The following is a 22,014-nucleotide window of genomic DNA, read 5'->3' on the forward strand; positions in this document are numbered from 1 at the left end:
ATTTTAAATTGCCTACAGCCAGCCCAATTTATTATGTTAGGGCTTCGAAGCCTGTCTGCGGTCCCTCCTTCCACTAGGCCTCCACTGACCTGTCTACTGCCGCCCGTGTTCCCCTGGAACCAATTTTAAATTGCCTACAGCCCAATTTTTGTTATGTTAGGCCTTTGAAGCCTGTCTGCGGCCCGTTCTTTCCACTACTACTACACTGACCTGGCTACTGCCGCCCGTGTTCCCCTGGAACCAATTTTAAATTGCCTACAGCCAGCCCAATTTATTATGTTAGGGCTTCGAAGCCTGTCTGCGGTCCCTCCTTCCACTAGGCCTCCACTGACCTGTCTACTGGTGCCCGTGTTCCCCTGGAACCAATTTTAAATTGCCTACAGCCAGCCCAATTTATTATGTTAGGGCTTCGAAGCCTGTCTGCGGTCCCTCCTTCCACTAGGCCTCTACTGACCTGTCTACTGCCGCCCGTGTTCCCCTGGAACCAATTTTAAATTGCCTACAGCCCAATTTTTGTTATGTTAGGCCTTCGAAGCCTGTCTGCGGCCCGTTCTTTCCACTACTACTACACTGACCTGGCTACTGCCGCCCGTGTTCCCCTGGAACCAATTTTAAATTGCCTACAGCCAGCCCAATTTATTGTGTTAGGGCTTCGAAGCCTGTCTGCGGTCCCTCCTTCCACTAGGCCTCCACTGACCTGTCTACTGGTGCCCGTGTTCCCCTGGAACCAATTGTAAATTGCCTACATCCCAATTTTTGTTATGTTAGGCCTTCGAAGCCTGTCTGCGGCCCGTTCTTTCCACTACTACTACACTGACCAGGCCACTGCTGCCCGTGTTCCCCTGGAACCAATTTTAAATTGCCTACAGCCAGCCCAATTTATTATGTTAGGCCTTCAAAGCCTGTCTGCGGTCCCTCCTTCCACTAGGCCTCCACTGACCTGTCTACTGCTGCCCGTGTACCCCTTGAACCAACATCAGAAAATATAAAAATAAGTATTTTGCTTATAAAAAAGAAAATACTGGAGAGATATTAAATGCAGACATTTTAACATTAAAAACAAACACATACAACAAAAATCTGGTACAGTACTAAAAATGGCCACCAGCTACAATAACTTTCTCCTGCAAGTAGTTAACTGAAAGTTTTTTTCAATTTAAAACACAGATATGGCATCCACCGAGTGTTGTCCTGTCGCGTCTTCTTTATATTATTGCCAAGAAGATGCAAAACAATGAAAATAAAAAAATCATTATTTACCAAAATATAGAGTAAGTCAAAACCACATTGCAAATAAACATTCATTACAAATAAAGAAGCAGGGCGCGTCCGAGGGTGAGTATATACCTAATAAGAATATAATCACCCTCGGACGCGCCCTGCTTCTTTCCGACAGCCTTCCTTCCTAAGAATCAGCCCTTCCGTGGTGTAGAGAGAGGGTGTGTTACACTCCAAGGTGTTCCCCAGGTTGCCTTTCCTGAGCTTCGATCTTCATGCTCTCGTTTAGTAGTTGTAGAAAACTACACTGCATTAGGCCTACAAAATGGGTATCGGGTGGAGAGAGATGGTGTGTTACACTCCAAGGTGTTCCCCAGGTTTCCTTGCCATTGCTTTGGTCTTCCGACTCTCGTTTAGTAGTTGTAGAAAACTACACTGCATTAGGCCTACAAAATGGGTATCGGGTGGAGAGAGATGGTGTGTTACACTCCAAGGTGTTCCCCAGGTTTCCTTGCCATTGCTTCGGTCTTCCGACTCTCGTTTAGTAGTTGTAGAAAACTACACTGCATTAGGCCTACAAATTGGGTATCGGGTGGAGAGAGATGGTGTGTTACACTCCAAGGTGTTCCCCAGGTTTCCTTGCCATTGCTTCGGTCTTCCGACTCTCGTTTAGTAGTTGTAGAAAACTACACTGCATTAGGCCTACAAAATGGGTATGGGGTGGAGAGAGATGGTGTGTTCCACTCCAAGGTGTTCTCCAGGTTGCCTTTCCTGAGCTTCTATCTTCAGGCTCTCGTTAAATTGTGGTTAAATGGAACAACTGCATTTGGCGTACTAGTTGGTTTGGGGACTACTAACAGTGTCTGCCGCTCCTTGCTGTTCTCCTGGTTTCCTGTCCTGAAATTCCGTTTTCAGGCGCTCGTTAAGTAGTTGTTAATGTTAGACTGCATTTGGCCTACTAGTTGGGTTGGGGCCTACTATCGGTGTCTGCCTCTCATTCCAGTTGTCCTCCACTGCAATGCCCCCTGGTTATTCCTGTGTTACCAATTTTGAACTGCATTTAGCCAACTTTATTCTTTGGGCCTATATCTGTGTTTCCTCCTCATCCTGCCCATTGCCCAGCCAGTGATAGATGAGTCTGCTGGTACATTGACCCATAACGCAACATTCCCCATGCACGCTACACAACAACATTGTGACCCTGCTGAAAGTCAGGTTGCTCTTCCCGCATACCATACCACCTTACACGGGGACAAAGAGGAAGGTGCAGATGAAAGTGCAGGTTCCTTCATCAGGTGGGGGAAGGAATACTAGTTGGCGACGTCACTGGCACAGGGCCTCTCATAGTACGCAAAAGTGTTGCTGCCGGTGGGAGGCGCCCCCGCCGTGCAAACACACCGCTGTACTTTGAGGGGCCCTGTGCCAGTGCCAATGCCAACGAGTGGGCCCCCCCGCTTGCTCAGGTTCACAGCACTTGCAAAGTTGAAATACTTACCTCTCCCTGCTCCACTGCCGTGACGTGATCCAGATTTCCTGGGCCCACTAATTACTTGAACCAGCCCTACCCACCACAACTTTAGCCAAATGACCCCCAATTTCAAATGCCTTCCAATTATTAGAAGGTAAATTACGCTTTACAAGCTTCATTAAGAAGAATGGATGGTTTTGACATTAAAATGGGCACTCTAGGTGTTTTCCTGGCCCCCATTCACTGCCGACTATGCTGCCCCATTGACTTGCATTGGGTTTCGTGTTTCGGTCGATCCCGACTTTACGTCATAATCGGCCGATTTCACTCGACCCGACTTTTGAGATAGTCGGGTTTCGCGAAACCCGGCTCGACTCTAAAAAGGTCAAGGTCGCTCAACTCTAGTTGCTGCAAACTTTTTTAAAATCAGGTCCCTTACTGTATGACATTAATAACAGAGTACTTTTTTGTGGCCTATGTATCAGCCCTCTATAACACACTAGATGCTACAAACTATTTTTAAACTTAGGTCCTTTACTTTATGATTTTAATAACAGAAGAATTTAATAGTGGCCTCTGGATCAGGCCTCTTCAGCTTTATTTCAACCCAAACAAATGACAGTGTGTGCTACAGTGGTTTGCCTAACTTTTTGCAACTGTCAAATTATAATTTTCTTTTACTATGCCTTAGATCTGCAGACAGTTACAATCACCGTCACAAAATGACTAAGTGAGATACATAAGGCTGTTTCACAATTAGCACCTGCAAAAATTATAACTTTTTTTAACGCACCTTAGGTTTGTAGACAGTTTTATTTCACCACAGCAGTAAATTACTTGGTGGGAACCAGCTGGCTATTTAATTTTTTTTCACTAGCTACATGTAAATTAGAATGTTAAACTCATGCATGGATAACAATAGAAGCAGTGCACAACACATGCCCTGCTGAATTTGTTTGTGCACTTCAGTATGACCCCCAAAAAATTATTAAGGTACATTTTAAAGCCTCAGTGGACATAAGGTACCTTCAATATCTGACTGATATACAACCACCTATCTAACTAGCTAAAATGTGGGATGCAGCAGGCTTTTCCATATTTACCTACTGAAATATTATTTAGACTGGCATATTCGTGCACAGAGCACAATAGAAGCAGTGCACAACACAACACACTTACAGGACATGTGCCTGCCAGCTTTGACAATCTCAGTAATGCCTCCCCCCAAAAAAACAAAATCCTGAAGGTACATTTTACAGCCACACTGGACACCATCTACCTACAATATCTGACTGCTACACAACCGCCTAACTAAATAGCTCAAATTTGGATGCAAACAGTGGCAGCGGCAGGAGCAGCCTCTCTGCGCTGTATCAGTGTCAAAATTGCGCTAAAGGTACCTTCACACTAAACGATATCGCTAGCGATCTGTGACGTTGCAGCGTCCTGGCTAGCGATATCGTTCAGTGTGACACGCAGCAGCGATCAGGATCCTGCTCTGATGTCGTTGGTCGGGGCTAGAGGGCCAGCACTTTATTTGGTCGCTGGCTCTCCCGCTGACATCGCTGAATCGGCATGTGTGACACCGATTCAGCGATGTCTTCACTGGTAACCAGGGTAAACATCGGGTTACTAAGCGCAGGGCCGCGCTTAGTAACCCAATGTTTACCCTGGTTACCATCGTAAAAGTTAAAAAAAACAAACACTACATACTTACCTACCGCTGTCTGTCCCCGGCGCTCTGCTTCTCTGCTCTGGCTGTCAGCGTCGGCCAGCCGGAAAGCACAGCGGTAACGTCACCGCTGTGCTTTCTGGCCGCTGTGCTCACAGCCAGTACAGAGAAGCACAGCGCCGGGGACAGACAGCGGTAGGTAAGTATGTAGTGTTTGTTTTTTTAACTTTTACGATGGTAACCAGGGTAAACATCGGGTTACTAAGCACGGCCCTGCGCTTAGTAACCCGATGTTTACCCTGGTTACCGGCGTCGTTGGTCGGTGGAGAGCTGTCTGTGTGACAGCTCTCCAGCGACCAAACAGCGACGCTGCAGCGATCCGGATCGTTGTCTGGATCGCTGCAGCGTCGCTTAGTGTGAAGGTACCTTAAGACAACATGTCCACTATTGATATGCAGATAGACATGTGCTTTCAGCAGCCAATGACACATGCTTGTGTCAGAACATTGTGGGTGCTCCTTCTCAGTGATTGGTTAGCTGCAATGTGCACACATAAAGTTAGGAAAAAAAATGACTGCTGTGATCTGCTTACAAGAACGCCATGCCTCTGAGCTCTACAACTCCCCTCCTCTTATCATCTATGTGCCAAACGATCATGATAAACTACTTTTATCTTTGCTAAAGTGCGGGAAACATTTTTGTGTCAACGCCAATATTTTCCTGCACTTTTACCGAATGAGACCAATTTTTACTGATTTTATGCAATTTTTGCTCGGCTTTCTGATCACAGATCCAAAAGTGCTATACTCATGCCAAATTTATATTTGGCGAACATTCGCCGATCAAATTCGCTCATCTCTACACTTCATCACATTGAAACAGTACCTGGCTATTTTTAAATCCACACTCACTGCAGGAAAAAAAACATAGTGCTCATCTCTCATATCCTCCCTGTCTCACATATAAACAGCTATTCAATACTTTCAATTGTCTCCTCCATTCTCAAACAACCCACGCCTCTCTTTTTATCTCAGCTGAATACTTTGCCTTATTCTTCAAGCAGAAGATTTATAACATCAGACAAATCTTTGAAATAAAAATCCCAACAGCGCCTCCTAAATAATACTGAGCCCTTCTCCTCCAAAACCAGCTTCTCCACCGTTATGGAAGGTCAATCTTCCTCTCTACTCTCCAGATCACGTCTCACCACCTGTGAACTTGAACCGATCTTGTCCCACCTCATCCAAAAACTCACCACAGTCTTAATCCCAACCCTAACTGACCTCTACAATCTGTCATCAACAACTGGTATCTTCCCCTCATTCTTCAAACATGCCTCAATCACACCCATCCTCAAAAAGCACTCTCTTGATCCATCCTCTTTGTCTTTCTATCTCCCCGTATCACTTCTCTCTTATGCCTCAAGACAACTGGAAAAACATGTCCATTTTGAACTAACCTCCCACTTCTACCACCACTCCCACTCCCTCTTCAACCACTTACAATCTAGCTTCCGACTACATCATTCCACTGTAATTGCCCTGACTAAAGTCACCAATTGTTAGGACTGGTGGAACACACCAAATAATAATATTAGAGAATATGAGGTGCGTTCGCAGTCCAGGGTCCTTCCGTGCAGAGATGACACCTGCTGCTGAGTAATGGTGGATGGACGCTTGCTCACACGTGGGTTTGACCTCACATAGCGTGAATGGAAGCAAACACTGTTGCTTCACAGAGTCAAATACGCTGTTGGCAGTCACAGGGTGCAGCTGAAAGACAATAGTGTGATCCCTATGAATCACATCCGCTAAACTGATGATTAGACTCGCTCTGACCCTCGGTGGCTTTTGAGCCCGTGCCTGAAGACGCCCTGAGTCAGATTCTGAGACCAAGCGGGAATTCCCACCCTACACTGACCGGTTGTCAGGAAAGCGCACTGATTTCGCACTGTGCAGTACAGGGGCGCACTGCGAATAGACGCTGAAACGTGTGCTAAGTATGCAGGTAGCACTGTCGGGCGCTTGGTAGCTTCCACCATTCGTTAGCAGTTATCAACACAAGGAATGAAAATGATTAAGGAGCTTTCATCCATCGACAGACATTCATCTACACATACATTATCAAGTTTATACTAGTGCTTGGTCATGCGACCATGCGAACCTTTTATAGCTGTAGCTCTCAAGGACCTTCCTAATGGTCCAATAGGAGCTGTTACAGGACCTGAGCATGTAACCTCCAATGAGAGGTCATCCTGTGGGCATGCTCAGTATGGGAAAAGCATTACTTAGTCCCTGAAATGCCTACTCGCTGCTGATCAGTACTGGCTACAAAGGCAGAGCCTGGAAAGGCAGCAGTAACCAAGCGCACAGTATCAGCTTGAGCCAGATGCTGGGACTGACGTATCCGCTGAGCAGGCTGCACTGCAGCTGAAGGAAAATGGGAGACCGCAGCGGACATGGTTCGAGATTCCCCCTGTGCAGCGGTGGGAACTCGACACCTAACATCACCCCCCCTCCTTGGGTCCCCCCTCCCTGGTCCTCTCTATGCTCAAAGGCCGCAATGAGCAGCAGTGCCCGAATGTGCTCAACAGATTCCCAGGTACTGTCCTGTGGGCCATGACCATTCCAATCCACCAGATAGAATTTTTTGCCACGTGCCACCGTACGTACACTCCATAATAGCATTCACCTCGTAATCATCTGTGGACGAGCCCGGTGTCCCGGCAGATGATTCGGAAAACCGGGACATGTAAACGGGTTTTAGGAGGGACACATGAAAGGTGTCGGTAATACCTAGGTGTGGAGGAAGGGCCAACCGATAGACTTGTTCAAGGACCTTGAAAGGGCCTATGTAGTTAGGCGGAAACTTAGTGGACTCAACTCGCAGCCTGATGTTATGGACGGAGAGCAACATTAAGTCGCCAGGAGCAAAGGTAGGAGCAGGGCGCCGATGTGCAACGGCAGAAACCCTCATTCTCTCATTGGAGGCCCGGATGGCATCCTGTGTGCGATCCCAAATGTCACGTGCCTCTACCACCCAGTCTGCCACCCTAGAATCCATGGATGACACGAGAGTGGGCACAGGGACACGTGGATGCTGGCCGTAGTTAAGGAGGAATGGGGTCTGCCCGGTGGAGTCGGCTACGGCTTTGTTCAATGCAAATTCTGCCCATGGTAGCAAGGATGCCCAGTCATCCTGCCTGGCAAAGACAAAATGTAGCAGGTATGTTAGCAGAGTCTGGTTGGCCCTCTCTACCAATCCATTCATCTCGGGGTGGTATGCAGAAGAGAGATTCAGCTCAATGCTAAGTAAACAACAGAGCTCTCTCCAAAAGCGAGACGCAAACTGGGGACCCCGGTCACTGACATTTTTGTCTGGCATACCATGTAGGCGGAAAACGTGTTTATTGAACAGCGCTGCCAAGGCCCGTGCAGATGGTAACCGTGGAAGCAGCACCAAGTGCACCATTTTAGAAAAATAGTCGGTGACTACCCAGATAAAGGTGCAGCTACGACACTTGGGTAAGCCCACCACGAAGTCCATCCCGACCATCTCCCAGGGCTTGTCTGCCACCGGCAGGGGGTAAAGTAAAGTGATGGTGTTAAGACCCCTGTAATCTACGCATGGACTTAATTCTCCATTCTTCTTCTGCACAAAGAAGAACCCCGCCCCTGCAGGTGACACTCACTTCCTAATTAATCCTCTTGCCAGATTCTCCTGAATGTGCTGAGACATTGCCTCCATTCTCCGGGAGAGATAACGGGTAGACTCGACCCCAGGGAGGCTCAGCACCAGGCAAGAGGTCAATAGGACTGTCATAGGAGCGGTGAGGAGGGAGGGTATCCACAGCCCTCTTGGAGAACACGTCTGCATATGGTCAATAGTGCTTGGGGAGAGAGGAAAGATCTGTGGGTACTTCAGTTGTAGCAAACTGAACGCACTCCCTTAGACATCTAGCCTCACAAGATTCACTCCATCCCAGAATTCTCCCCGAGGACCACTCTATATGAAGAGAGTAGTAGCGTAGCCATGGTATCCCCAACAGGACCTCATCAATTCCCTCGGGAATGACTAGCAGGGAGATAATCTCCTGATGAGATGGAGACATGGATAAGGTAAATGGGATGGTTTGATGTGTTATCTGTGAGGGCAGTGTCAACCCATTTACCACTCGGACGGTCACAGGTTTGGTGAGCATCACCAGGGGTATTGTGTCTCGCTTGGCGAGGGCAGATGACATAAAATTGCCCTGCGCCCTGGAATCAATGCAAAGCTCTACTGTAAGAGTGGATGGGCCTATGGTAGTTGTGGCCTAGAAGGACAGTTTGGAGGAAAACATCGCCGTGTCTAGTGTACCTCCTCCTACAACCACTAGACGCGGACTTTTTCCCAACCACTGGGTAAATCTGGAGGCAAGATGTCCTGACTGCCGGCAAACAATGCAGACCTTGAGTGCACGAGCGGTCCTGGACTTAGATCCCGCTCGTGACACCTCCATGGCCTCATGGGACTTGGATGCCCGGCCCGGAGATTCCAGAGGTTTGGCAAAGGTGGGAACCAGCTGAGACCTCTGCCTACACTTGGCTCGCTCCAACCTTCGCTTGTTAAAATGAAGGTTGATGCGAGTTGATACAGCTATTAGCTCCTTCAGTCTGGTGAGAATCTCCCTGGTGGCCAAAGTGTCCTTCCCATGGTCAGCCAGCCCCCTCCAAAATACAGGGATGAGGGCTTTATCCGGCCACTCCAGCCCAGAAGCTAAAGTCCTGAAGTGGACGGCAAAATGGCTGACCATAGACGAGCCCTGGGTCAATGCCAGCAGTTGGAGTGCTGTATCATGGGTGACTCAAGGCCCTAAAAATACCTGTTTCAGAGTGCTCAGAAGCAGCGGAGCACTCTGCACCACATGATCGTCACGCTTCCACAGTGGCGTAGCCCACTCCAGCGCCCTGTCTGACAGAAGGGATATAATGAATCCCACCTTGGCTCGCTCTGTGGGAAAACGTGCAGCCAGGAGCTCGAGACGTTTATCGCACTCTCTCACAAACCCCCTACATGACTTGCTATCACCAGAGTAATTATCTGGCAGCGGGAGGCGGGATAAAGTCGAAACAGGGGTGGCAGTGGACAAACTTGCTGCAGCCACGCTAGCAGCCAGAACAGCTACTGCGCTAACATCCACAACTGAGGTTGTACGCTCGAGAGCCGCCAACCTGCCCTCCAGTTGCTGGATGTACCACTGCAGTCGCTGTTCGTCTGTCATTACTAGCCAGACCCTGGCACCAGTATAATGTTGGGACTGGCGGAACGCACCAAATAATAATATTAGAGAATATGAGGTGCATTCGCAGTCCGGGGTCCACTGTGCAGAGATGACACCTGCTGCTGAGCAATGGCGGATGGACACTTGCTCATACATGGGTTAGACCTCACCCAGTGTGAATGGAAGCGAACTCTGTTGCTTCACAGAGTCACCGTAAATATACGCGGTGCCCTGTTGGAAGTCACAGGGTGCAGCTGAAAGACACTAGTGGGATCCCTATGAATCACCCCCACTAAACTGGTGATTGGACTCGCTCTGACCCTCGGTGGATTTTGAAGCCCGCTCCTGAGGACGCCCTGAGTCAGATGCTGAGTCCAAGTGGGAATTCCCACCATACACTGACCGACTGTCAGGAAAGCGCACCGATTGCGCACGGTGATGTACAGGCGGGCACTGCGAATAGACGCTGAGATGTGTGCTAAGTGTGCAGGTAGCACTGTCGGGTGCTAAGTAGCTTCCACCATTCGCAAGCATCATCACAAGGAATGGGAATGATTAAGGAGCTTTCATCCACCAACAGACATTCATCTACACACACACATTATCAAGTTTATACTAGCGCATGGCCATGCAAACCTTTTATAGCTGTAGCTCAATAGGACCTTCCTAATGGTCCAATAGGAACTGTTACAGGACCTAAGCGTGTGACCCCTGACCTACAATGAGAGGTCATCCTGTGGGCATACTCAGTATGAGAAAAGCAGGACTTAGTCCCTGAAATGCCTGCTCATTGCTGATCAGTTCTGGCTACAAAGGCAGAGCCTGGAAAGGCAGCAGTAACCATTTGCACAGTATCAGTTTGAGGCAGAGGCTGAGACCGATGTCTCTGCTGAGCAGGCTCCACTGGGGCTGGAGGAGAATGGGAGACCGCAGCGGACATGGTTCGAGATTCCCCCTGTGCAGCGGTGGGAACTCGACTCCTAACACCAATGACCTACTACCTGACAAATTCAAGCTAAACTACTCTGTCCTCCTTCTTCTGCACCTGTCCTCTGCCTTCGTACCTGTGGACCATTCCCTCTTACAACAGATTCTCTGATCTCTTGACTTCACAAACTTGGCCCTATCTTGGATTTCCTCATACGTTACAGACCAGACATTTAACATCTCCCATTCACGCACCACTTCCTCATCTTGCCCCCTATCTGTTGGTGTCCCCCAAGGTTCAGTTCTAGGACCCTTGCTCTTCTTCATCTACACCTTTGGTCTGGGACAGTTCATAGATTTGCACGGCTTTCAGTATCACACCTATGCTGATAACACACAGAATGAACTTACTGGTCCTGATATTACCTCCTTACTAACCATAATCCCACAAAGTCTGTCTGCTATTTCATCTTTGTTCTCTGCTAGATTTCTTAAACGTAACATGGATACAACATAATTAATTATCTTTGCTCCATCTCGCTCAACCCCCCACTAGACCTATCGATAGAAGTAAATGGCTGCTCACTCTCCCCAGTCCCGCAAGTTCGCTGCCTCTGGGTAACCTGTTTCCTCCATACATCTGTGACTAAAGGTACCATCACACATGACGATATTGTTAACGATATCGTTGCTTTTATTGACGTAGCAACGATATTGTTAACAAAATCGTTATGTGCGACAGCGACCAACGATCAGGCCCCTGCTGGGAGATCGTTGGTTGCTGGGGAAAGATCAGAACTTTATTTTGTCGCTGATCTCCCGCTGACATCGCTGAATCGGCGTGTGTGACGGCGATCCAGCGATGTCTTCACTGGTAACCAGGGTAAATATCGGGTTACTAAGCGCAGCGCCGCGCTTAGTAACCCGATGTTTACCCTGGTTACCATTGTAAATGTAAAAAAACAAACACTACATACTTACATTCCCGGTGTCTGGTCATGTCCCTCGCCTTCAGCTTCCCGCACTGACTGAGCGCCGGCCGGCCGTAAAGCACGCTGTGCAGCGGTGATGTCACCGCTGTGCTTTCCGGCCGGCGCTCACTCAGTGCGGGAAGCTGAAGGCGAGGGACATGACCAGACATTGGGAATGTAAGTATGTAGTGTTTGTTTTTTTACATTTACAATGGTAACCAGGGTAAACATTGGGTTATTAAGCGCGGCCCTGCACTTAGTAACCCGATGTTTACCCTGGTTACCCGTCTGTGTGACAGCTCTCCAGCGACCAAACAGCGACGCTGCAGCGATCGGCATTGTTGTCTGTATCGCTGCAGCGTCGCTTAGTGTGACGGTACCTTTAGTCTCTAGGTCCTTACCTGCATGCAACCTTTGATCCTCACAAGATCTCATTCTCCATTACAATCTTATCTCCTTTTCCCCCAATCGCATACAAGATTTCTCCTGTGCATCCTCCCTACTCTAGAACTCCCTACCCCAAAATATCAGACTGGAAAGGAACCGAAGAATAAATACAGGCCCCTAATGAAGCCAATGCGAAACGCTCGTTGGGGCGGCATCATGTGGATCCTGATATTTGACAGAATGGGTAAGGGACCCAGGGTTTGGGAGGTCTTTATATTGATAGGGCACTTGACTCTAGGCTTATATGATCTTTGAATATTAGCCTTACTTACCACCCTGTCCTGATGCTTTCTCCCATTAACTACAAAGTACTCGCTGAGGATCTGTTTATACCAAGGAAGGTGACGGGCACAAGGGGGCATTCTTTGCGTCTGGAGGAGAGAAGGTTTTTCCACCAACATAGAAGAGGATTCTTTACTGTTAGGGCAGTGAGAATCTGGAATTGCTTGCCTGAGGAGGTGGTGATGGCGAACTCAGTCGAGGGGTTCAAGAGAGGCCTGGATGTCTTCCTGGAGCAGAACAATATTGTATCATACAATTATTAGGTTCTGTAGAAGGACGTAGATCTGGGTATTTATTATGATGGAATATAGGCTGAACTGGATGGACAAATGTCTTTTTTCGGCCTTACTAACTATGTTACTATGTTACTATGTTACTAAGAATTTTATTTTAGAATGTATGTGGTATTTTAGGGATGACACACTGGTTTGTTCTACCTTGTTTCTCCTCGCTTAACATATAATAGCCTTTGATATTGTATTTATCTTTATTCCTTGTTTGTGAATAATGTGATAAATTATGTAATATACTTGTACCTTTATAATTACTTTGGACTTGTACTCCACATTCTTTCTTAGGGTGTATTGAAAGGAACAGAAGATTTACCTCTTCCAACAAGCGTACAACCTGCACTAACCCTCTTTGCACCATGTCACTGCATGACCAGCTCTAACCTCATCTACTGTATCCTCACTAGTGTTGAGCGATACCTTCCGATATCGGAAAGTATCGGTATCGGTTGGGATCGGCCGATATTCAAAAAAATATCGGATATCGCCGATACCGATACCCGATCCCAATGCAAGTCAATGGGACCAAAATATCGGAATTAAAATAAACCCTTTCTTTCCTTGTAGGTTCATTCTACATGAAGGAAAACAACTAAGAATAATGTAGGATGTATGGGGGAGGTGGCGGAGACATTAAAGGCAATGAGGATTAGCCCAATCAAATAGAATAGCATGATTTTTTTTTTTTTAAAGACGTTCGGATTGAAAAAGATATTGACTATGTAAATTTTTTTTTATTTTGTCAGATATTGATGTTTCACTATTCCACGACCTTCCCCTTCTTTTTTTTCCTTTTCCCACACTTTCATCTTCATCATCATCAGCATCTTTGACATCAACTTCTTCACCTTATTCATCTTCTTCATCTTCTACCTATTTTTTTTTTTTTATTACATTCTTCATATTCATTTTCTTCAACTATTATTATTCTTCCTATTCTACATATTCTTTTTATTCCACTGTTATTATTCTTCCTATTCTACTTCTTCATCATATTCTCATTTGTGACAGGCATTCCCGTAGTTGTTATCTATAAAAGTTGGAAGATTACACCTTCCGTTCTGCCAGTCACAAAAGTTACATTTGTCCGCGTTCAGTTTGGCCTGCAGCATCAGGCTTTATCCAGGGGCACCACGAGGAGGAACGGACTCACCCCCATACACTGCTTAGTCTTCTTCTGCATATAATTTAGATAATATCTTTTGCTCTGATATTAAGTGTTATGCTTAATGTTCTTCTGCTCTTTGTTCTGCAGCCTCTTGTTCTTCTGCTTCTCGGTCTTCCATGTCGTCGTCTCCAGGGTCGTCGTCTTCAGTGTCGTCATCTCCCCCGTCGTCGTCTCCGCCGTCGTCGTCTCCGCCGTCGTCGTCTCCGCCGTCGTCGTCTCCGCCGTCGTCGTCGTCTCCGCCGTCGTCGTCGTTGTCATCGGGGTGGTCTTCCGGGTCGTCGTCGTCATCGGGGTGGTCTTCCGGGTCGTCGACTTTAGGGTCTTAAACTTGGAAATGTAGCAGAAGGTACAAGAAGGCTGAGAAAATGCCAAGAACCAGCTGATGGAACTGGAACTCGGATGGCTACCCGAAGGTTCAAGAGCCTATGGAACTACCGAGGACCAGCTGACGTTACTGGAACCCGGTTACTAAGCAGGAGGTACCCGTGCTAAAAAGCACTACCAAGGACCGCCTGACGTTGGCGGAACTCGGATACCCAGAAGGAGGCACCTAAGCCAAAGGCTCTGCCCGGAACCAGCTGACGTTACTGGAACCAGGATGGGGAGCAGAAGGTACAAGAGCAAAAGACACTGCCGAGAACCAGCTGACGGTACTGGAACCCGGATGGGTAGCCGAAGGTCCAAGAGCCAATGGAACTACCGAGGACCAGCTGACGTTACTGGAACCCCGTTACTAAGCAGGAGGTACCCGTGCCTGAAAGCACTACCAAGGACCACCTGACGTTGGTGGAACTTGGATACCCAGAAGGAGGCACCTAAGCCAAAGGCTCTGCCCGGAACCAGCTGACGTTACTGGAACCAGGATGGGGAGCAGAAGGTACAAGAGCAAAAGACACTGCCTAGAACCAGCTGACGGTACTGGAACCAGGTGGTGGACCCGAAGGCCCACAGGAGAGGAGAGAACAGCTAGGCCGCAAGGCAGCCGCAGTTACCGAACCCCAACAGTCCTACAGGGGGAGCTGGGCCTACTGGCACTACAGAACCAGCCTTGACTACCAGTTCACGCAGCCCACATAGGAAGCTCCTAAACTGGAGGCACCCTGGAGTTGGCTAACTCGACCGCACCACGACGGGGCAAGCATAGGCGTCTCAGTGAGCTTGACACAACCCGGAAACAGCTGACGGTGCTGAAACCAGGCTTGGCACGAGGGAGTACCTGTGACAAGAACACTGCCGAGAACCAGCTGGCGGTGCTGGAACCCAGATGCGTTGCCCCAGTGTGCAAGAGCCAATGGCACGACCGAGGACCAGCTGACGGTGCTGGAACCCGGTTACTAAGCTGTAGGTGCCCGCGCTTAAAAGCACTACCAAGGACCACCTGGCGTTGGCGGAACTCGGATACCCAGGAGGAGGCACCTAAGCCAAAGGCTCGGCCCGGAACCAGCTGACGGTGCTGGAACCAGGTGGTAGACCCGAAGGTCCACTGGAGAGGAGAGAACAGCTAGGCCGCGAGGCAGCCGCAGTTACCGAACCCCAACAGTCCTACAGGGGGAGCTGGGCCTACTGGCACTACAGAACCAGCCTTGACTACCAGTTCACGCAGCCAAAATAGGAAGCTCCTAAACTTGAGGCACCCTGGAGTTGGCTAACCCGACCGCACCACGACGGGGCAAGCATAGGCGTCTCAGTGAAGTTGACACAACCCAGAAACAGCTGACGGTGCTGAAACCAGGCTTGGCACGAGGGAGTACCTGTGACAAGAACACTGCCGAGAACCAGCTGGCGGTGCTGGAACCCGGATGCGTTGCCCCAGTGTGCAAGAGCCAATGGCACGACCGAGGACCAGCTGACGGTGCTGGAACCCGGTTACTAAGCTGTAGGTGCCCACGCTTAAAAGCACTACCAAGGACCGCCTGGCGTTGGCGGAACTCGGATACCCAGGAGGAGGCACCTAAGCCAAAGGCTCGGCCCGGAACCAGCTGACGGTGCTGGAACCAGGTGGTGGACCCGAAGGTCCACAGGAGAGGAGAGAACAGCTAGGCCGCGAGGCAGCCGCAGTTACCGAACCCCAACAGTCCTACAGGGGGAGCTGGGCCTACTGGCACTACAGAACCAGCCTTGACTACCAATTCATGCAGCCCACATAGGAAGCTCCTAAACTGGAGGCACCCTGGAGTTGGCTAACCCGACCGCACCACGACGGGGCAAGCATAGGCGTCTCAGTGAAGTTGACACAACCCAGAAACAGCTGACGGTGCTGAAACCAGGCTTGGCACGAGGGAGTACCTGTGACAAGAACACTGCCGAGAACCAGCTGGCGGTGCTGGAACCCAGATGCGTTGCCCCAGTGTGCAAGAGCCAATGGCACGACCGAGGACCAGCTGACGGTGCTGGAACCCGGTTACTAAGCTGTAGGTGCCCGCACTTAAAAGCACTACCAAGGACCGCCTGGCGTTGGCGGAACTCGGATACCCAGGAGGAGGCACCTAAGCCAAAGGCTCGGCCCGGAACCAGCTGACGGTGCTGGAACCAGGTGGTGGACCCGAAGGTCCACTGGAGAGGAGAGAACAGCTAGGCCGCGAGGCAGCCGCAGTTACCGAACCCCAACAGTCCTACAGGGGGAGCTGGGCCTACTGGCACTACAGAACCAGCCTTGACTACCAGTTCACGCAGCCCACATAGGAAGCTCCTAAACTGGAGGCACCCTGGAGTTGGCTAACTTGACCGCAACACGACGGGGCAAGCATAGGCGTCTCAGTGAGCTTGACACAACCCGGAAACAGCTGACGGTACTGAAACCAGGCTTGGCACGAGGGAGTACCTGTGACAAGAACACTGCCGAGAACCAGCTGGCGGTGCTGGAACCCAGATGCGTTGCCTTGCCTATTAAAGATTGTCTTCCTAGAGCCCCAACTAGCGGTGTTGGAGCAAAGGGTAAGCAGGGGGAGATGAGTGTAGGCCGAAGCCTGCACTGGAGGCAGCTTTGTGTCTGCGTTGCGTTTGCAGGACACTTTGCCGGCTACACACTGGGGGAACAGCTGGCGTTGCTGAACCCCACTAACACAATGGCGTGTGTTTTTCTCTGTGCAGCTAGCACTTGCGGGCAAAAACTAGCGATGTTAGAGCCCGTGTTGAAGCAGGAGGAGGAGGAGAGGAGCAGAGTGTAGGCCGAAGCCTAGTTGAACCAATTTCAAAGGAAACCTTTAACCCCCCCCCTCAGGTGTTACAAAGTACAAGAGACACACCTTGTGCAGTATTAATGCTGCACAAGTGAAAGGTTGCTCTATTAATTTGTCTACTTGCACACGCTGAATGAAAGATGTACACAATTTACCCCATTCTACAGTCAAACTGTAGTGGATGCGTGACTTGGTTTTTTGATGAGACGCAGCACAGGTGTCCAAAATAACGCCTTGGTGCTTGGCGCAGCTTCCTGAGCGTTGTTATTTGCTGTACAGGAGTCTGCGCTCTTGTGTTATCCCTTGGCAATGCCCTGTTAGCGCTGCCCACCTTATGACATCATTTCATGTTGGCCGGTGCGGTTAACGATGGCCATAAATCCCAGACCCACAGTGTCTTTTCATAAAGCCACACTGCGGTGCTGGGATTCGTGGCCTTGAGCAGTAAATATTTTGGCCGCTCACACACGTCCTTACACCTGCTTCAGACTGGGCGGCCTCTGCTGATCCCTTCTCGCATGCCGCGGCCATGAGGCTGCACAGTCTGAAGAAGGCGGAAGGAGATGAGTTAAGACAGGCGAAGATATGCACTGCTCGTGCCCATCAATCACACCCTCGCAGTCAAAATAAGTAAGACAACGAGGAGCATTTTATTCAGGCAGGGCGGACGAACAGGCGCAACTAGCCAACCAATGATGTCAGAAGACGGGAAGCGCTACCAAGGGGGGTGCTGCGTTTCACTAGAAAGGAAAGTCACACCTCAGGGACAGTGGAATGGTCTCAAAGAGACACATTTTGTACGTGTTGAGTTCCACGTGGGCAAGGAGAAAACATCAGCCACCTTGTACAAATGCAGCAGTACTGCTGTACAAGGTGGCTGTTATACATAGAAACACCTGGGGGTGGGGGCCAGGCTCCCTTCAATTTCAGTTCATGTGCCTGCGTGGCGTTTGCAGGTCACGTTGCAAGCTACACAGCAGGGGAACAGCTGGCGTTGCTGAACCCCACTGACACATTGACTGGTGTTTTTCTCTGTGCAGATCGCATGTCCGGGCAAAAACTGGCGGTGTTAGAGCCCAGGGTCAGCAGGAGGAGGAGAGGAGCAAAGTGTAGGCCGAAGCCTGCACTGGTGGCAGCTTTTGGTCGGTTGTGCCAGCGTGGCTTGTGCTGGACACGATGCCGGCTACACAGCGGGGGAACAGCTGGTGGTGCTGAACCCCACTAACACATTGGCTGGTGTTTTTCTCTGTGCAGCTAGCATTTCCGGGCAAAAACTAGCGTTGTTAGAGCCCAGGGTCAGCAGGAGGAGGAGAGGAGCAGAGTGTAGGCCGAAGCCTAATTGAACCAATTTCAAAGGTTACCTTTAACCCCCCCTCAGGTGTTACAAAGTACAAGAGCCACTCCTTCTGCAGCATTAATGCTGCACAAGTAAGAGGTTGCTCTATCAATTTGTCTACTTGCACACGCTGAATGCAACACGTACACTATTTAGCCCATTATACTGTTAAACAGTAGTGGAGGCGTGACTTGTCTTTTTAAAGAAAAGCAGCACAGGTGTCGAAAATAACACCTTTTTGCATGGGCGCAGCTTCCTGAGCGTTGTTAGTTGCTGTACAGGAGTCTGCGCTCTTGTGATCCCTTGGCTATGCGCTGTGAGCGCTTCCTGTTTTATGACCTCATTTCATGTTGGCCGTTGCGGTTAGCGGTGGACATGAATCCCAGACCCACAGTGTTTTTTTAAAAAATCACACTGCGGTGCTGGGATTCTTGCCCTTGTGCACTAAATATGTTTGCCGCTCACACATGTCCTTACACCTGCTTCAGACTGGGCGGCCTCATCTGATCCCTTATCGCATGCCGCGGCCATGAGGACACCCAGTCTGAAGAAGGCGGAAGGAGGTGACTTAAAACAGGCGAACATATGCACTGCACATGCCCATCAATAACACCCTCGCATCCAAAATATGAGACAACGAGGGGCGTTGTGTCGGGCAGGGCGGACGCACAGGCACAGGCAGCCAACCAATGATGTCAGAAGACGGGCAGCGCTAACAATGGGGGTGCTGCGTGTCATTAAAAAGGAAAGTCACACCTCAGGGACATTAGCATTGGTCTCTAATGAGACAAATTTTGTACGTGTTGAGTTCCACGTGGGCAAGGAGAAAACATCAGCCACCTTGTACAAATGCAGCAGTACTGCCGTACAAGGTGGCTGTTATACATAGAAACACCTGGGGGTGGGGGCCAGGCTCCCTTCAATTTCAGTTCATGTGCCTGCGTGGCGTTTGCAGGTCACGTTGCAAGCTACACAGCAGGGGAACAGCTGGCGTTGCTGAACCCCACTGACACATTGACTGGTGTTTTTCTCTGTGCAGATCGCATGTCCGGGCAAAAACTGGCGGTGTTAGAGCCCAGGGTCAGCAGGAGGAGGAGAGGAGCAAAGTGTAGGCCGAAGCCTGCACTGGTGGCAGCTTTTGGTCGGTTGTGCCAGCGTGGCTTGTGCTGGACACGATGCCGGCTACACAGCGGGGAAACAGCTGGCGGTGCTGAACCCCACTAACACATTGGCTGGTGTTTTTCTCTGTGCAGCTAGCATTTCCGGGCAAAAACTAGCGGTGTTTGAGCCCAGGGTCAGCAGGAGGAGGAGAGGAGCAAAGTGTAGGCCGAAGCCTGCACTGGTGGCAGCTTTTGGTCGGTTGTGCCAGCGTGGCTTGTGCTGGACACGATGCCGGCTACACAGCGGGGGAACAGCTGGCGGTGCTGAACCCCACTAACACATTGGCTGGTGTTTTTCTCTGTGCAGCTAGCATTTCCGGGCAAAAACTAGCGTTGTTAGAGCCCAGGGTCAGCAGGAGGAGGAGAGGAGCAGAGTGTAGGCCGAAGCCTAGTTGAACCAATTTCAAAGGTTACCTTTAACCCCCCCTCAGGTGTTACAAAGTACAAGAGCCACTCCTTCTGCAGCATTAATGCTGCACAAGTAAGAGGTTGCTCTATTAATTTGTCTACTTGCACACGCTGAATGCAACACGTACACTATTTAGCCCATTATACTGTTAAACAGTAGTGGAGGCGTGACTTGTCTTTTTAAAGAAAAGCAGCACAGGTGTCGAAAATAACACCTTTTTGCATGGGCGCAGCTTCCTGAGCGTTGTTAGTTGCTGTACAGGAGTCTGCGCTCTTGTGATCCCTTGGCTATGCGCTGTGAGCGCTTCCTGTTTTATGACCTCATTTCATGTTGGCCGTTGCGGTTAGCGGTGGACATGAATCCCAGACCCACAGTGTTTTTTTAAAAAATCACACTGCGGTGCTGGGATTCTTGCCCTTGTGCACTAAATATGTTTGCCGCTCACACATGTCCTTACACCTGCTTCAGACTGGGCGGCCTCATCTGATCCCTTATCGCATGCCGCGGCCATGAGGACACCCAGTCTGAAGAAGGCGGAAGGAGGTGACTTAAAACAGGCGAACATATGCACTGCACATGCCCATCAATAACACCCTCGCATCCAAAATATGAGACAACGAGGGGCGTTGTGTCGGGCAGGGCGGACGCACAGGCACAGGCAGCCAACCAATGATGTCAGAAGACGGGCAGCGCTAACAATAGGGGTGCTGCGTGTCATTAAAAAGGAAAGTCACACCTCAGGGACATTAGCATTGGTCTCTAATGAGACAAATTTTGTACGTGTTGAGTTCCACGTGGGCAAGGAGAAAACATCAGCCACCTTGTACAAATGCAGCAGTACTGCTGTACAAGGTGGCTGTTATACATAGAAACACCTGGGGGTGGGGGCCAGGCTCCCTTCAATTTCAGTTCATGTGCCTGCGTGGCGTTTGCAGGTCACGTTGCAAGCTACACAGGAGGGGAACAGCTGGCGTTGCTGAACCCCACTGACACATTGACTGGTGTTTTTCTCTGTGCAGATCGCATGTCCGGGCAAAAACTGGCGGTGTTAGAGCCCAGGGTCAGCAGGAGGAGGAGAGGAGCAAAGTGTAGGCCGAAGCCTGCACTGGTGGCAGCTTTTGGTCGGTTGTGCCAGCGTGGCTTGTGCTGGACACGATGCCGGCTACACAGCGGGGGAACAGCTGGCGGTGCTGAACCCCACTAACACATTGGCTGGTGTTTTTCTCTGTGCAGCTAGCATTTCCGGGCAAAAACTAGCGGTGTTTGAGCCCAGGGTCAGCAGGAGGAGGAGAGGAGCAAAGTGTAGGCCGAAGCCTGCACTGGTGGCAGCTTTTGGTCGGTTGTGCCAGTGTGGCTTGTGCTGGACACGATGCCGGCTACACAGCGGGGGAACAGCTGGCGGTGCTGAACCCCACTAACACATTGGCTGGTGTTTTTCTCTGTGCAGCTAGCATTTCCGGGCAAAAACTAGCGTTGTTAGAGCCCAGGGTCAGCAGGAGGAGGAGAGGAGCAGAGTGTAGGCCGAAGCCTAGTTGAACCAATTTCAAAGGTTACCTTTAACCCCCCCTCAGGTGTTACAAAGTACAAGAGCCACTCCTTCTGCAGCATTAATGCTGCACAAGTAAAAGGTTGCTCTATTAATTTGTCTACTTGCACACGCTGAATGCAACACGTACACTATTTAGCCCATTATACTGTTAAACAGTAGTGGAGGCGTGACTTGTCTTTTTAAAGAAAAGTAGCACAGGTGTCGAAAATAACACCTTTTTGCATGGGCGCAGCTTCCTGAGCGTTGTTAGTTGCTGTACAGGAGTCTGCGCTCTTGTGATCCCTTGGCTATGCGCTGTGAGCGCTTCCTGTCTTATGACCTCATTTCATGTTGGCCGTTGCGGTTAGCGGTGGACATGAATCCCAGACCCACAGTGTTTTTTTAAAAAATCACACTGCGGTGCTGGGATTCTTGCCCTTGTGCACTAAATATGTTTGCCGCTCACACATGTCCTTACACCTGCTTCAGACTGGGCGGCCTCATCTGATCCCTTATCGCATGTCGCGGCCATGAGGACACCCAGTCTGAAGAAGGCGGAAGGAGGTGACTTAAAACAGGCGAACATATGCACTGCACATGCCCATCAATAACACCCTCGCATCCAAAATATGAGACAACGAGGGGCGTTGTGTCGGGCAGGGCGGACGCACAGGCACAGGCAGCCAACCAATGATG

Source organism: Ranitomeya imitator, chromosome 5, assembly GCF_032444005.1.
Source record: "Ranitomeya imitator isolate aRanImi1 chromosome 5, aRanImi1.pri, whole genome shotgun sequence".
NCBI classification, from domain to species: Eukaryota; Metazoa; Chordata; class Amphibia; order Anura; family Dendrobatidae; genus Ranitomeya; species Ranitomeya imitator.